The 17065-nt window shown below is 36.0% G+C and overlaps 1 long non-coding RNA gene across 1 annotated transcript; it reads left to right on the top strand.

Annotated features, from left to right (window-relative positions):
* Nucleotides 1–840: 840 nt before the first annotated feature.
* On the top strand, nucleotides 841–7583 carry LOC125960367 (uncharacterized). The gene is made up of 3 exons (XR_007469935.1): nucleotides 841–1129; nucleotides 2629–2690; nucleotides 5415–7583. It is a non-coding gene; the product is annotated as an uncharacterized LOC125960367 (long non-coding RNA).
* Nucleotides 7584–17065: the final 9482 nt, after the last annotated feature.

Raw genomic sequence — 17065 nt, 5'->3', positions numbered from 1 at the left:
GATAGATACTTTTTAATATCAAGTAAAACCAAGTTTTATTATGATATAATTCCTTCTTTGTTTTCTCCTCTTAGTTTTTTGCTTGCTTTGCTATATTTGAACAAAACTGTTTTCTATTGACTTATTACTTACACATGTCATACAGTTTGTAATGATTTCCTGTGAATTTAAAATATACATTGTTATATCTTTAATAGACCTTTAGTTAACCAGTTTCTACCTATAGGTGATATGTTGTTTCACCTGTCATATAAGGTCTTTAAAACTGGCCTTAAAATGCCCTAAGGCCAACATTGTCACTGTTTTTTTAGCTAAAGACTTTTGTCTTGTGGTGGAAATAAAGGGGAAGCATCAGGATGCATATACTTGTCCCACCCACATGGCTGTGTTCCCCTCTCCAGTCTGCATCACTAGTAAGCATTTCTAGTTGATCTTTCAGACCTTTACTGTGAGAGACCAATGGATTTAATGAAGAAAGAGTCCTCCAGGGCATGCAGGCTCCCCCAGTTTCTTCAGTGCAGGGTTGTTTCACATGGCATTCCCAGCCTGCAATTAACCTTCCTCAAATGTCTGTCCTTCTAACTAAATTCTTCTTCCCAGCTTCCTGCTGTGTCTACCAATTTTGTTTACTTTTGTGTTGTTTTAAGAACTTGTTTTATCTGTATGTAGCAGTACTATTGTAACAGTGAAGAGCTAAATTGGACTCCAGGTTAGATCTGTTTCTTTGAATTTAACCTTTGCTTTTCGTTGCTTTTCTTATTATATCATACATAATGGCCTGCCTCAAGGAACACTGCCCCCTCTGCCTGAATGTTAAACTAAACTGCCTTTGTTCAGCTCACAGGGAGCCGATCTGACCCTGCCCGCTTGTGAATGGCTGCAGTTAAGAAGAAATTAACACATCTCCTCCTATTTTGCAAGATAAATGGCCTTTTGTACTTTACTTCTTCACCTTCTCTCCCTCTCTGTTCTGTAAAAGAAACTGGCATCCAGACCCCGATAAGATGGTTTTTGGGGAACATCTTCTCGGTCTGCCGGCTTTCTGAATGAAATCGCTCTTCCTTGCCTCACCACTTCCTGTCCCGATTTATTGGCCTGCCGTGCGGCGAGCAGAGCGAGCTTGGACTCGGTAACACTATTGCATTATTTGGAACATTAGTTACCTCTTAGATGTCATTTTCTAAGAAAGACAGCGTCACATCTGAGTCTAACAAATTGTAAATTCTTAAGTATGTCTTAACTGCTAGAATTTTCTATTTCTTATTCCACTTTTTAGAGTATTTCCCTCATTCACATGTGTGTTATATTGTGCAAGTTTTACACACTTGTGATGTTTCTCTGTTCTTGTTTATCATAATTTTTACTGATATAAAGCAAACCCCTTGATTTTTAAAGCATTTTTACCGTAAATTCTATTTTGACTGAGATTTACATTGAAAATCTTGTTTTAATCTTGCTTAAAATTTCCAGGTCTATAAATGGAGATACTTTTAAATGTCTTAAATTTTGGTTTTGATTTGTCTACTATAAATAATATAGTGATAGAATTTTAAGTAGTCTGTGGGACTCGAGGGACATTGTTCCAGCTAATGATTAAGAACTCTCCAGACAATAGGGGCTTCTTAGACAATGGGTGAATTACCAGGATGTCCGGCCCCCTTCCGAGAAGGAGGGAGATAAACAAAATGTAAAAAAGGTGTCTGTCAAAGACCAATCAGGAAGCTGGGGACAAGTTCCCTCTCTGGTCCGAGCCTAAGCCGGGACCAATCAGCAGGAAAACACAACCAAATCTATAATTTACATACGGGGAAGTGGGAACCTATAAAACTGACATATTCGCGCCCAAAAGGGGTTCCTTCTTCGACCTCCTGCGTGAGGACCAAGGAACGCCGGTGCACCGGCCTTCAATAAACCTCTTGCGTTTTGCATCGGCTTCCGACTCTTGTTGTTTCCTGGGCGAGTCGAAACTCCTAGGAGACCGCGAAGGTCTAACAGTCAGTCTAGGAAAATTTGTCTTTTAATGCAAGCTTTATATCAATTCACAATTATTATGATCCATAATATACTTCATCTTATATCTGGTTTTCAATGAAATTCTTTTGCTTTTTCCCTTGTTTCTGCATTTTCTTGTATTCCAATTTAAAAACTTTTCTAGAAATAGTTTGTATTTTATATTTATGGTTCTTATTTTTCTCTAATACTTAAAAATGTCTATCCTCTCTTTATAAATGGTACATGTGAAACCGAGCAGGGCCCTTTTGAGGCTCCCAGGCACGGAGGTCTCTTTTTTATCCCCTATTTCTTGTCGGCGAGATTCCAGCCTCCTTGACCTTCCCTGAGTTCCAAAGGGCAGATTCAAACAGTTGCTAATCAAGGGAGGAGGAGCCAAAAAACCACTTGAGGCAAGATTAAAGGGAGCAGAGAAGCTCATCTAGATTAGGAGACCCGCCACTGAGACCCTGCACACACCCTAATCTTGTCAGCAACCCCACCCTTGGGAAGCATTGTTATAAAACTCCTTATCAGATCCTCCTGGGTGGGGACACACAGTTTTTTGAGGCAGAAGCCCCCTGTGTCCCCCTTTGCCTGGCAAAGTTATAAAGCTATCCTCTTCTATCTCATCCAAAGCTCTGTCTCCGAGGTTCGATTCAGCACTGGTGTACAGAGAAGCTGAGCTTTCGACATCACAGGTAACTGAAATGACCGGATCTAAATGTAAAACAACTTTAACTGCAGCATAAACATCTATGTATATATCCCTGGTAAAACAAACAAATAACAAAAATATCACTATGCATAACTTCTCCTATAACATAGCAATACATTTTGCATGGAATTTCTTGATCTTTCTCCCCTCCCTACCTCTAAACCCAAGGGTTGGTCCTGCCATCTAAAATATCTCTTCTTGTTTATAAGTTTTTATATATACAAACAAAAACAGCAAACAACATGAACGTTCTTAAATGGTAAAAATGCTGAATAAATGATAGTACATATAAATACAGAAATATTACCGTTTTTATATGTGACTTGTATGTCTGTCCTCACATGATATCTTGATTGATGTTTAAGTGGGAAATGTGGGTTTCAGAGTACTGTGCATAGTTTGCTTCCATTCTTTATAGAAGTAAACAGCAAACACATCTACATATGTGTTTGTGTGTATGTATGTTTTTGTATGGGTGCGTGGTATTGAAGCCGAATCCAGCCTCTGTACCCTGACACCGAATTGAATCTCAGAGACAGAGTTTTGGGTGAAGTAGAAAAGAATAGCTTTATTACTTTGCCAGGCAAAGGGGGACACAGCGGTATAATGTCCGCAAAACTGTGTGTCCAAAAAGGGAGGGGGGGTTGTGAAGAGTCTTATAGTCAAGGGGGCAGGGTTGCTGATAAGGATCAGGCTGTGCATTCCTTCAATCCAAATATCATCTGGCATCAGGTGGTGATGGGCAAACTGTTACCTTATCTGGAATGAAGAGTGCTTCATCAAGTAGTTAACATCTTCCATTTGGTGAGGGTTTTAGTTCTGCAGAAGAGCTCAAAGATATTGTTATGAATATCCTTTGTGGGGGGTGGGGGTGGGGGTGGGGACCAGGACCCTGCCCTCAAGGCTGTACTATTGTTTCTAGACTGCTCCTCCCTTGTCTCTGCATCCGCCCCCTTCTCCTGATTAGCAACTGTTTGAACCTGGCCTTTGGAACTCAGAGAAGGGGATACAGAAAGGCTTTTGTGCCCAGGAGCCCCATAGGGTCCTGCTGGGTTTCAGTATCTTTTTAAATTCATGAGGAAAGATGTAATAAGTTATACATAAAAAAAAAACCTCATTGCTTGAAGGAGCTAGAAAATGTTTTATTTCTGTGATTGCATTGAACTTGTATTATTTTGCAATACAAATATTTAGTACTTAAATTGCATTACATTCCAAAGTAGTGTTGTCAAAAAGTATTTATGTTTTAGTCAGTTTTCTCCAGAAAAACAGAGCTGCAGCAGATATAAAGATATGCAGAGAGAATTTTTTTATGAAGGTGACGTGATTATGGAGGCTGAGAAGTTCCGCGATCTGCAGTTGGCTTGCTGGAGGCCCAGAACACTGGTGACGTAGTTCCTCTTCAAACCCAAAGGCTAAGTGGAGGGGAGCCAGTGGTGTAGGTCCCAGTCTGAGTCTGAAGGCCTGAGAACCGAAATCATTGATATCTAAGGGCAGAAGAGGGACCTCCTGGCTCCAACAGAGAGTAAATTCACCCTTCCTCTGCCTTCTTGTTCTATTCAGGCCCTCAGTGGATTGCGTGATGCCCCCCTCCATTGGTGAGGGCCATCTTCTTGACTCAGTCTACTGATTCAGATGCTAATCTCTTCCAGAAACACCCTCACAGACATACCCAGAAATAATGTTTCACAAGGTATCTGGGCATCCCTCAGCCCAGTCAAGCAAGTTGACACATAAAATTGTCTATCACAATTTAGCATAAGCTGTGTTTTGCTATTTACATATATATGTACATACATATATAGTTTTTTTATATATAAATTTATTATCAGTTTTACTGACCTTTTCTATGTGATTAATTTTCTTTTTCTGAAAAAAATATGTATGTACTTTTAATTTTTATATTTCTTCAATATATTTGTATTTTTATAATTGCATAATTAGTTACAGAGTTGTTTTTGCAATATCTTTTTTTGACCACACTTGCACACGTCGCTATATTGTTTTGGAGAATGGGGTCATCTCTCAATACATGTTTTATTACCTCATCAGATAATAAAGAAAATGGGACTGTTTTAAAGTGTAAATATTCCTTTTCTCTAGGAGTTTGTAGCAATTTATTATTATTTTGTTTGTTCATTAATTTTGTCTGAATGTTTCAGATGAAAGCATCATCAATCTTAACAGGGTTTTGGGGGGTTGTTTTTAATTCAGTGATATGTTGTACTATTTATTTATCTAAATACCTTTTTCTCTTATATTCTCTCTATCCCTTAGTAGGATATATGTTACTGAGGTTGCATATGCATTTATTTTAAATTCCTAAGCTCCCTTAAAGAAAAGTTTCATATTCATATTTTGCAGGAATGCTATCTTCTCAAACATTACTAAGCATATTTATTAAGTTATTTGTGTTTATTTTTCCATTAATTTCTTTCCTTAATAGATAGTTCTTTCATTAGCTCCAGCCAGTGTTCCTCTTCTATGTTCCCCTCAGATATTTGGTCATTATGGATTTTTCTGTGTAAATTTATAACAGTAGTTAGCATTGATCAATAGTAGTTGTTTAAGTGGCTTCTTTTTATTCACTCAGCACAACACTAAATATTTTTCTTTTCCAAACAGCAGATGCACTTTTACTTTATGTGATTTCTAGCTGTGATTGTAATTATGAACTTGAGTCTGGTCTGGTTTTTCTGTTGAACAGGAAGAAATAGCCTTTTCTATGGTGATGACCAGAAGTTTTCCTCAGCACACCTCTCAGCTTCTCCTTCCAGCTTCAACACTCTGGGAACCTGCCATACTTGATCTCTTTGGAGAGGTATTCTGGGACAAATCGTCTAGATACAGAAAATGTTAAGAGGTAACTGGCACAGAATTAACAGCTTTCATACTTGGCTACAAGACAGTCTTCTCTAGTTTCCCATATATTTCTTGACCTGATGTATTTAAGGACGTTTGAAATCACATTATTTTGAAGTGTCTTAATTTTGCTTATATTGGGTTGTGGAAGTTTCAGATTAGGTTTATCCTCTCAAGGCATCTGATCTTATTGGCTCTGTATCCTTCAGAAATAACTGAATAATTGATTTACTAGGGACTTCTCTTGGTTTTTTAGGACCTCCAAGTCTTTAACTGTTTATTTACTATATTTTGTGACTTCTATAATCTCAGTGGGATTTTTGAAGGAAGAAGAGATTAAAACATGCCCTTAGTCAGCCATTTTGAAACCCCAAGTCTCTCTTTTTTTTTAGGTAATATTATCACAGTGAGGGAACAGAAAAAACAGTTAATACCAATCAGAGTTTAATACAGAGTACGGTTCTATGAGTTATACATGGACATATAAACAGCAGTTGAAATCTAATCCCTATTAGAAGGAAATGCACATTCTTAAATGTGATTATTTTAACTTCATTATGATTAATTTTAATAAAATTACATACAGTTTTCTGGAATCCAGTTTATCATTAATTAAAATGAAAGGTATGATTAATACATCCACATTAAAAGTGTTTTTAAAAATTAAGCAAGAAAAAAATACACTAATAAAGTAAATGTGTATTTTATTACTAAATAAGGAAAGTTAATTGGTTTGAAATAATTAGACATATCCTAGATTTAAATTGGGTGTAGAATAGAAATCCCACAGAGAATGTAACTTTAATTCAAAAGGTAATACAGTGAATTTTACAAATCATAACTTGAGTGTGGGTGGAAAATCACTTCAGTTTCTTTTTTTGTTTTTGTTCTTTTTTTGCGGTACACGGGCCTCTCACTCTTGTGGCCTCTCCCGTTGCGGAGCACAGGCTCTGGACGCGCAGACTCGGCGGCCATGGCTCACGGGCCCAGCCGCTCCGCGGCATGTGGGATCTTCCTGGACCGGGGCACGAACCTGTGTCCCCTGCATCGGCAGGCGGGCTCTCAACCACTGCGCCACCAGGGAAGCCCTCGGTTTCTTTTTAAAGTGTGCATTCCTGGTCCTCATTTCCAAATATCCTAATGAGATTCACAAGAAACTAAATTCCTAACAAGAATCCCCAGGTAATTCTAATGAGAGACACTGTTCCAAGAGAGTATGTACTCATTTTACCACTCAATAAAAGAGCTCAACAGAAATAGTTAATCAGATTTGATAATGCTGCAGCAATGCTAACTATGAGAGTAATAGTAATAATTACAATTACAAGAGCAAACAAATTAATAGCTTTATAGTTGTCAGTCTGCTATGAACTTTCTTTTAATGGTTTCTACCAATCCTTATAAAAATCTGAGTTCCTACAAATTAAGTTTATACTTCTGATAAAGAATTTAGTCTAAGAAAAGAGAAGCTATTTGTCTATGTCCTGTAAGTAGCAAGCATCAGCACTCTCTCACAGCAGAGACTTCTCCCATAATCCTCCCTGCTAGGCACTTCTATTTAAAATCATAATTTTAATAGTGCAAGTTGAAAACAACATATATTTATATAATTACTATGTACCATGTTAATGTATCACATGACTAATAGAAAGACACCTTTCTGATGTTGATTCTTCCCATACAAGAACAAGGTATTTACTTCCATTAGTCATATCTTTTTTGAAGACTCTCCATAATGCTTCACTATTTTATCTATTGAATTTCTAAAATGTATTGAATGAGTTATTTCTAAATATGTAAATTTTTGTTCTATTGTAACAGAGTTTTTTTTTTTCTTTCTATGATGTTTCTTATCAATTTTTATTAGGAGAAGTAATTTTGGTAGATGATTAGATCACCAATTTAACACATTGCTTATTTTAATTTTTTGTTACATTACTAAAATTTTCTAGGTAATGTATCTGTAAATTGTTAAAATTTTATACCACTTATGCCTCTCATATAATCATATGATAATTGAAAAAATGCATATTAATCAAGAACTGTGTCAAGCACTGCATTGAGTGTTGGAGTGAAAAAAACAAAAAGCAAAACCTTGCCTCATTAAACTTACAATTTACTGGTAATCTCAGGCATTTGCCAAATAATCATACAGAAATATAATTCCAAATTGGATAGGTTCCATTAAGAAAATACAGAAAGTTTTTTTTTCAATAAATTTATTATTTTATTTATTTAGTTTTGGCTGCATTGGGTATTCGTTGCTGCACACAGGCTTTCGCTAGTTGCACGCAGGCTTTCTGTAGTTGTGGCGAGCGGGGACTACTCTTTGTTGCGGTGCGAGGGCTTCTCATTGCAGCGGCTTCTCTTGTTGTGGAGCACTGGCTCTAGGAACGCGGGCTTCAGTAGTTGTGGCTTGCGGGCTCTAGAACGCAGGCTCAGTAGTTGTGGTCCACAGGTTTATTTGCTCTGCATGTAGGATCTTCCCGAACCAGGGCTCAAACCCGTGTCCCCTGTATTGGCAGGCAGACTCTTAACCACTGCGCCACCAGGGAAGCCCAAGAAAATACAGAAATCTTTTAATGTATGCCACGGGCATGTGATTAGCAGTTCAGATTTTAGAGAAATGCTGCAGTTAACTAGAAGTGTTACGGAATATTATTTTACATGGGTGGCACTATTTGAAAGCTCCAGGCATGAGGGAAAACAGGGCACAATGGAGAGCCTAGGGCCTGGTGACTGAGGCAGAGACCACAAAGGGGAATGAGATACGAGAGTGTATTATCTACTGCTGTGTAAGAAATTACCTAATTTTAATGGTTTCTAACAATAAAAATGTATTTTCTAACAGTTTTTGGGAGTCAGGGATCAGAGTGTGACTTAGTTAAGTGCCTTTGTCTAACATCAATACTGAAATTAGAGTCTGTAGGCCACCTGGGGCTCTGGTCACACCTATAGACTCAAAGTGAGGAGGGATAAATCCAGTTACAAGTCCATTCATGTGGTTGTTGGTAAGTCTCTGTCCCTCGACACATGAGCCTCCTACAGGGCTGCTCGACAAGGTGGCCTAACATGGTGATCAAATCCAAGAAAGCATGAGAGAAAGCAGCCAAAAGGGAAGCCAGTCTTTTTACAGTCTAATCTTGGAAATGACAAGTCACCCCTTCTGCTATTCTATGTTACAAAGGACTCCATAAGTCCAGCCTCCACCACCCACAGCCCCTCCCTCCATGACCCACACCACCACACACACACATGCACACTCCATCCTTCCAATCTTCTCCATCTCACTGTCTATTGTTTCTGTTCCCAGGGTGACCATAAGCTGTGGCTGAACCATAAAAATCTTCACGTACGCACAAGCTGATAGTGCTTTGCAAAACGCCCATACTGTGCCCCTCTTACTCCCTGTCTGACGACTTCTTTGTTTGAGCCGTTACAGGACCTCTTTTGGCACGTTCCTTTGCACAACCTGAAAGTATGTGGGAGTTAATCTCCCAAGGGATAAACTTTGAACAGTAGGATTCAGTAATTTGTTGGTAAATTCAGTCCTATTTATCCCTTGCAATAGAAGGACCCCAAATGAAGCTAGTATGGATTTTTGAGAGTGATCATGGTATTCTGTAATTTGTCTTACTTAGTGGTAGGAAGTTCAATAATCTATACTTGTGTCATCTCTCCCTTCCTCCTTGCCACTTTGTCTTTCACTTCTCCCTAGAAATGAACATAACTCCTCTGCCTCAGGCTCAGCTTTCTGGAAAGACTAAGCTACCAGTTTGTACTTAGAATGCTAATCTTCAGGGTAGAATTTCAGAACTGAATTTTACCCTCAACTGAAAGCAATAAGAACACCATGTAACAGCACAATCACTAAAGATTTTATGTGTCATTTGGATGAGGTATAGGTGGAAGGTGAAGAGTTCAGATTTATAATGGCTAAGGCACTTGAGCAGTATGACAGCAAAAAATAATTATAAGAACTGTGAAGTGGGTTGGCTTTTTATAAACTACTAACCATAAGAATGCACTGTAAACTGTTGTTATTTTTAACCCAAATTTTAGTATAAAAATATGTGACCTTCAAAAATTAGAAGTTTGCATTCCTATATCCCTTACCTAGAGTTTCCAGGTTTCATTATTTGCTATATATCTTTTATCTCTCACCCTCGGTCTACCTAAACATACACTCACAACAATACACATTTTGATTACATATTTATCAATTATTTAAAACTAAGTTTCTGATACTTCACACAAATATTTTAGCTTGTATTTCATTTTTTTTAAAAGATATTTTATCTAATTGTAATGATCACATCCAGAAAATTTAAGCCTGATATACAAAATGTTCTTTAATATTTATGTCATGTGTTCAATATAACAATTTTCCCCAAATATGCCACTGAATATTTTTCTAGTTGTTTTTATTTCTTAGTTCTGATCCAAGATCTAATAAAAGACCACATATTGAATTTTCTGGTCATCTAGAACAACCCATATTCCTTTTATTTTTATAACGACGTTTTCACAGTTGTGACTGAGAATTTTCTTCACTTACTTCCAAATACCAGGAATGAACTTGACTAAGGGCTCCAAATCCACCACTCTGAAATCCAACTCTGTGATAACACTGAGGTCACAGGCTATCTACGGGACTCCTCTTAGAGCCGATGTTGCCAGTAACAATGTCCCTTTATTTTCCATTCTTGATATTGAAATTTTTCATTCTTATAGGAAGCTCTTCTCCCTTTTTTCTTGGTCACTGTAACTAGAAGTTTGTCAATTTTATTGAACTTTTCAAAGAATATGCTTTTATTTGCATTGATTTTTTTTATTTTTCTATTTTCAATTTCATTAAATTCTTCTCCATTCTTTATTACTTCTTTCTACTTGCTTTGGGTTTAGTTTGCTCTATTTTTCTTTAAAAATTTCTTAAGATGGGGCTTCCCTGGTGGCGCAGTGATTGAGAGTCTGCCTGCCGATGCAGGGGACACGGGTTCGTGCCCTGGTCCGGGAAGATCCCACATGCTGCGGAGCGGCTGGTCCCGTGACCCATGGCCACTGAGCCTGCACGTCCAGAGCCTGTGCTCCGCAACGGGAGAGGCCACAACAGTGAGAGGGCCGCGTACCACAAAAAAAAAAAAAAATTTCTTTAGATGAAAAATTAAATTATTGATCTGAGTCATTTCTTCTTTCCTAATATAAGTATTCAATACTATAAATGACCTGAAAGCACTGCTATAACTGTATCCCTCATATTTTGATGTGTTGTATTTTTATCTGTATTTCATACAGACTATTTTTTCATTGGTTTTAGACTTCCCCTTTAACCCTGGGTTATTTAGAAAGGGGATGTTTAATATCTAAAGATTTGAGAATTTTTTAGATTTATTCCTGTTTGACTTATAGCTAAATTCTATTATGCTATTAAAATGTAACTATGATTTCTACTCTTTTAAATTGTTTGAGATATTTTTATTGGCTTATTATATGGTCTATCTTGTTGAATATTCATATGTCTTTGAAAATAATGTGTATTCTACTGTTGGGTGAATTGTTCTATAAATGTCAATTAGGACTATTTGGTTGATAGTGTTCAAATCTTCTATACTCTTACTGTATTTCTGCCTATTTGTTCTATCAATTACTGGGAAAGGATTTTTGATGTCTCAATTATAATTTTAGAACTGCCAACTTGTTTTACTAACTTCCATTTTTGTCTCATTTACTTTGATGCTCTGTTATCAGTAACATATATATATATTTGTATTTATGGTCATTATGTCTTATTGGAGAATTGACCCTTAATGATGATATACTGTCCCATTTTATTCTGGATAGTATTCCTTGTTCCGAAGCTGGCTTTTTCTGATATTAACATAGCTATTCAAGGTTTTGGGGGATATTTTCATGGCATATCTTTCTCCATCTTTTTACTTTTAACTTATCTTTATCAGTATATATTAACTGCATTTCTAATAGACACAGTAGAATTGGATCTTGCTGTCTGATCCAATCTGACAATTGCATTCTTAAGAAAGTTATATTTAAGCCATTTATAAGTAACGTGATTATGGATGTCGTTGGATAAAAACTTTACTAAATTGCTAGCTGTTTTGTATTTATTTAATTTATTATATACTCTTGCTCTGCCTTCTTTTGCATTAAATAAACATTATATAGTATATCATTTTACCTCCACTATTGACTTATTACTTATACATCTCTTATAAAGTTTGTAGTAATTTTCTGCTAATTTAAAATATACATTGTTATATTTTTAATGAATATACCTTTAATTAATCAGGTTCTACCCTCAAATGATTGTTTCACCTATCATATAAGCTCATTAAAACTGGCCTTAATATACCCTAAGGCAAGTAGTGTCACTGTTCTTTCTGATTAAAGCTTTTGTCTTGTGGAAATAAAGAGGAAGCATCAGGATGCATATACTTGTCCCACCCACATGACTGTGTTCCCCTCTCCAGTCTGTATCACCATAGGCACTTCTTAGTTGATTTTTCAGACCCTTTGCTGTGAGAGGTCAATGGGGTTCATGAAGAAAGAGTCCTTCAGGGCATGCAGACTCCTCCAGTTTCTTCAGTGCAGTGTTGTTTCACATGGCATTGCCAGCCTGCAATCATCCTTCTTCAAGTATCTGCTCTTCTAGCATCCTACCAATTTTGTTTTGTTGTGTGTTGTTTTAAGAACGTGTTTTTTTCTGTATATAGCAGTACTATTGTATTATTTGGAACATTAGTCTTCTCTTAGATGTCACTTTCTAAGAAAGACAACTTCACATCTGACTCTGACAAACTGTAAATTTTTAAGTATGTATTACCTGCTTGAATTGTCACATAATAGTAAATGTTACACTGAAAACATTTTATGATGAAAGACCTTTGGAATAAAATACACTTGGAATATTGTAAACAAAGTTTTAACATATTAAACAGGGAACTTTTTAAACAGAAGTACTTAGTAAGTTTCTCACAACTTGACATAACCTTAAATGCATACCTTACTTAGAATGATTGCTTCTATCATAGAACAGTCCTATGCTGAGATCTATACCATTATTGAAATAGCTGAAAATCAATGTGTTATTGGGAGATATATAGCCAGGTGTATATTCACATTGTCAGTATGCTTTATAATAAATGCTCAAGGACTTAAAATTATTATAGCTAAGTGATTTGCCCTTGAAATTCAGGGATTACTGTTATGTATTTTGATTCTTGCATTTTATATAATACTAAGTTCATTTGGTTCAGAGCCCTAAATGTTTCCAAATGACTACAATTTTTTCAATGCCAGCAGTTTGGAAAATAATTGCTTTGAATCTCATTTTTTTTTATTACCCATCATCTACACTATGCCACCCAGACAAGAGAACAGTGAAGTAAAAAAACATTGTTGATTTTTTTGTTACATTACAAAGTCTTCCCATTAACATATATTGATATGGAGTTTTTTTAAGTGCAAGGATTAAGATCACTGAAAGTACAAAATAACATGCCTTAAATTTTGTTGTTTCTGGTAGATAGGCTCTGCTATAGAAATGCTGATTTGAAGGATAGTCACAAAAAGTCACAAAACCAGATATGTAAATTTTACATGGATTAGAATATATTAGCTCAAATTTAACTGAATCCTAATTTTAGAAAAGCTACAGAACTTAACAGATAGTCAAGTTGAAAGCTTATTTATTATAATTTGTGATAAGACAAAAGATCATATATTCATACCATTCCACACTTCACAATATATAAGGCATGGAATTTCTAACACTCTTGATATCTTTGGCTTAATCCCATAAAGTTAACATTAAAAACTTCAATATTTTTTGAGAAAGATTAACAATTTAAACAAATGTTACATATGGTTTAGGATTTACTAAATGAAAATTGAAATTCCATTCTGAAATTTAGTGATTATTGATTTCTTCAATCCACATAAAATTAATTTCAGGACACCAAGACACAGTTCAGTCAGATGAGCACAAATTTCCTTATTTTCTCTGTTCAATGTTAGACAAGAAATATTCAAATATAAACCATGCTATCTTCTGTCTGATGATAGTGTGTCAGATACAATGGTGTTCATCAACCCAATCTATTCAGCCCCACTGTTTTCCTAGTCTTCTTTCATCTAAGGAAAGCAATGTAGCATGGTTCCAACAATTAGATGGAAACAAGTCACTGAGTTGAGCTTTTGGGAATGTTTTGAAGAATGGTGAGGCTCCATAGGCAGGCAGTTATGCTTTTGCCCTTAGGCACTTTATGTTTTTTCCACCCTTTCTTCTTATTTATGCTTGGAATAATGGCAGGTTGTTAGAAGATTATCAACCATACTATGAATGGGAGAATGGAATCCACATGCTAAAAATGGCAAAGCAGGAAGATAGAATGTACCTGGGCCTTCAATGGCATTGGTCAGAAGCTGCATGTTTAAGAAAAACTTATAACAGCAACAAAACAACTAAGAGAGAAGAGGAGGTTGAGAGAGAATGAGAGAGAGAGAGAGACTTAGAATGAAGAATGTTCTTTTATGTTTTTCTTCCTTGTTTGTATTCTTTCTTTGAAAAAGGAAACCATCATAGGATAAAGTGCTAAAAAGTGCTCAATATTTACTTAGTTAACTTATTCAATATGCTTTCCAGAAGAAAAAAAAAATCATTACATGAAGTGGTTGACAGAATTGTAAAAATATCTCCCCAAGATTTTTTGTTTCCTAGCTGTTCAGTAAAGCACTGATACGGGTACTGCTGAGAAGAGTCTTTCACATGGAATTAAGGTTACTAATCAATTGCTTTATATTAGGAAGGTTATCCTGGATTACCTGAGTGGACCTAATGTAATCATATGAGCCCTTAAAAGCTAAAGAGGAAGACAGAATCATCAGTCAAAGAGATGAAGCTTAAGGGACTTGACCCACTCTTGTTGGTTTGAAGATGGAGGAATGGGGCCAGGAGCCAAGGAAGGCTAGCAGCCTCTAGAAGCTGAGAAAGATCCCTGATGTCTAGCCAACTGGTAATACCAGCAAGAAAACAGGGACCTTAGCCCTACAACCACAAAGAAGTGAATCCTACCAATCACTCACACAAACCAGGATGTGGATTCTGCCTTAAAGCATCAAGAAAGGAACACAGCCATGTAGACACGTTGATTTTAGCCTTCTGAGACCCAAGGAAGCTAGACTTCAGACTGTGAAGGCACTGTGAGATAATGCCTGTGTTAAGTCTCTGAATTTGTGGCAATTTGTTATGGCAACATTATGAAACTAATAATCATAGTAATACAAGAGAACCTGTTTAGGACATTTGCAAAAAATGTCCTGACATATTAACCTTTCAAAAATTACTTTCATCAAATTATAAGGCACAGATCAGAGATCAAAACCCTGAAAAATTACTACTAAGAACTCAGTGTTTGAGTGGAGGCAGGGAAGTAAGGATCATGAGATGCAATCAGGGTAGATAGTGTGTGGCTCTGTGGATGGGCCTTTGTGATTGAGTTTCCAATTGGAAGTTTGAAAAATAAATGCCAAAAAACTACACTACTTCAGAGTTTTCACTAGTGTCAGTTTCTAACAAATCTTGCATGAATTACTATAATTTCAACAAAACATTGATTTTACTAACATTTTATATTGTTGTAACTCTAAGGTTTGAACAATAATGTTTACTGTGAAATATAGGAAATTTATAATTATGTGTTTTTCAATTTTTTGCATGTAAAAAGCAGGTTGATTGAGACTATGCAGTCCCATCTATTCACTCTTTGTGATTATACTGAAGTGCCATTCTCTTCAAAAAAGAAGAAAATATAGAGAGCTCAACTGAAATAAAAGGATTATAGTAGTATGAATTACTCATTCATATTAGTGATATATTCAATCAATCCAAAATATTAATTGAATAACCATTATATCCAATGATTTTTATACATAAATTTACCTATATTGCCACAACACAATGCATATTTTGAATGCATTTAAATTATTTACACACATATACAAAATAAGACTGCTGATGATTAAATTTCACCTCGAAGTATCTTATTAGGTGATTAAATAGTAGGTGGCACAGAGTACAGTGAATAGTACCAACTATTATTTCATCACTCACTTATAATAAGAAAACATTGAATAAAGAGTCAGTGTTGTATTTATCTGAGTTTCCCAAGCAAACAACAAAATACCTAATCCGTAGGAACATAAAAATGCTGTTGGAGTGAACTGTATGTTAATAGTTACACGATTTAAGCAAGAACATGACCAAGGATAAATGTATAACTGAATAGTTATGTTGTGTCATTTTGATAAAAAATTTCAAAATAACACTAAAAAGTCAAGTTTTGTTCTCAATTATTTGCTATCTTTCATTCTCTAAACAAATATTACATGAGTACTTGCCATGTAGCAAGTATCCAAGATATTTAGGGAATGGAAACGAACAAAGAGAGTCTCTGGCTTTAAGAATTTCCTGGACATGTTAGAATGTTTGCCACATGCAATCCCTGAAGATGTTTATTAGAGCTTTATTCAGCATGCAGCAAAGGGCAGAGGAGGAAGTGTTTAACTCAAGGTAAGTTGTTTATCTGCTGGGGGAAAATCAGTGAAATCAGCTGAGAAAAACTGTCATGTGATATTATGGTTTAGTTATTCTGAAATGGGAAATAAAAGAATACTTTATACAGAAATATTAAATTATTTTATGGTGTGCAAATTAAATTTTTTGCATTGAGGTTTTTTAAATGGCAATGTTAATCATGAACTTAAGAAAAAATATAGGTGAAAAAAGAGAAATGAGTTACATTTTTCAGGATTGGGCTGAGGGGAATATACTCCAGGCAGTGGCAATGGAAGATGCAGCTTGCAGGGCTGTGAAAACTCATGGAACTTTTGAATGATGACAGGGAGTTCAGAGCCAGAGCAGAGAGGTTTTGTAGGAAGACAGGGATGAGTCTGAGAAGCAAGCAGGAGTAAGATCAAAAAAGTTCTCAAATATATTGCCAACAAGTATTTGACTTCAAGCTAGGCTCTGGGAACTCAATGACAGATGTGAATTGCAGAGGAATGACCATATTTCCATTTCAGAACAATCACACTGGCAACAATGTGGAGAGTCAGAAGGGAGGCCAGAATGTGGGCACTCAAATGAAGAAAAAATGAGCATGAGCCCAATACCAGCAGAAATAGGGTGGAGGAGAGGGCTTCAAGAAAGGTTTAGGACGTAGAGTCTGTAAGACTTTCTGATTGATTTGAAATGAAGGGGAGGAACTGCCAAAGGAAGATTCAAGGACCACCCCAATTTACTGGTTAGCAAAACTTAACTTATCACACATACTTGTGATAACTATAAACTGAGATTTAAAAAAATCTTATTTATACTTGAATTTCAGAGTTAACCTAAACATTTCCTAATAAAACTTGCCTATAATTATGATTCCTTCTATTTTTTTCCTAATACTCAAAAGCAGTGATTTTACATTT

This window comes from Orcinus orca, chromosome 11 (genome assembly GCF_937001465.1).
Source record: "Orcinus orca chromosome 11, mOrcOrc1.1, whole genome shotgun sequence".
Taxonomy (NCBI): domain Eukaryota; kingdom Metazoa; phylum Chordata; class Mammalia; order Artiodactyla; family Delphinidae; genus Orcinus; species Orcinus orca.
The sequence above is the reverse complement of the archived record's forward strand: the minus strand, read 5'-3'. Positions and strand labels throughout refer to the sequence as shown.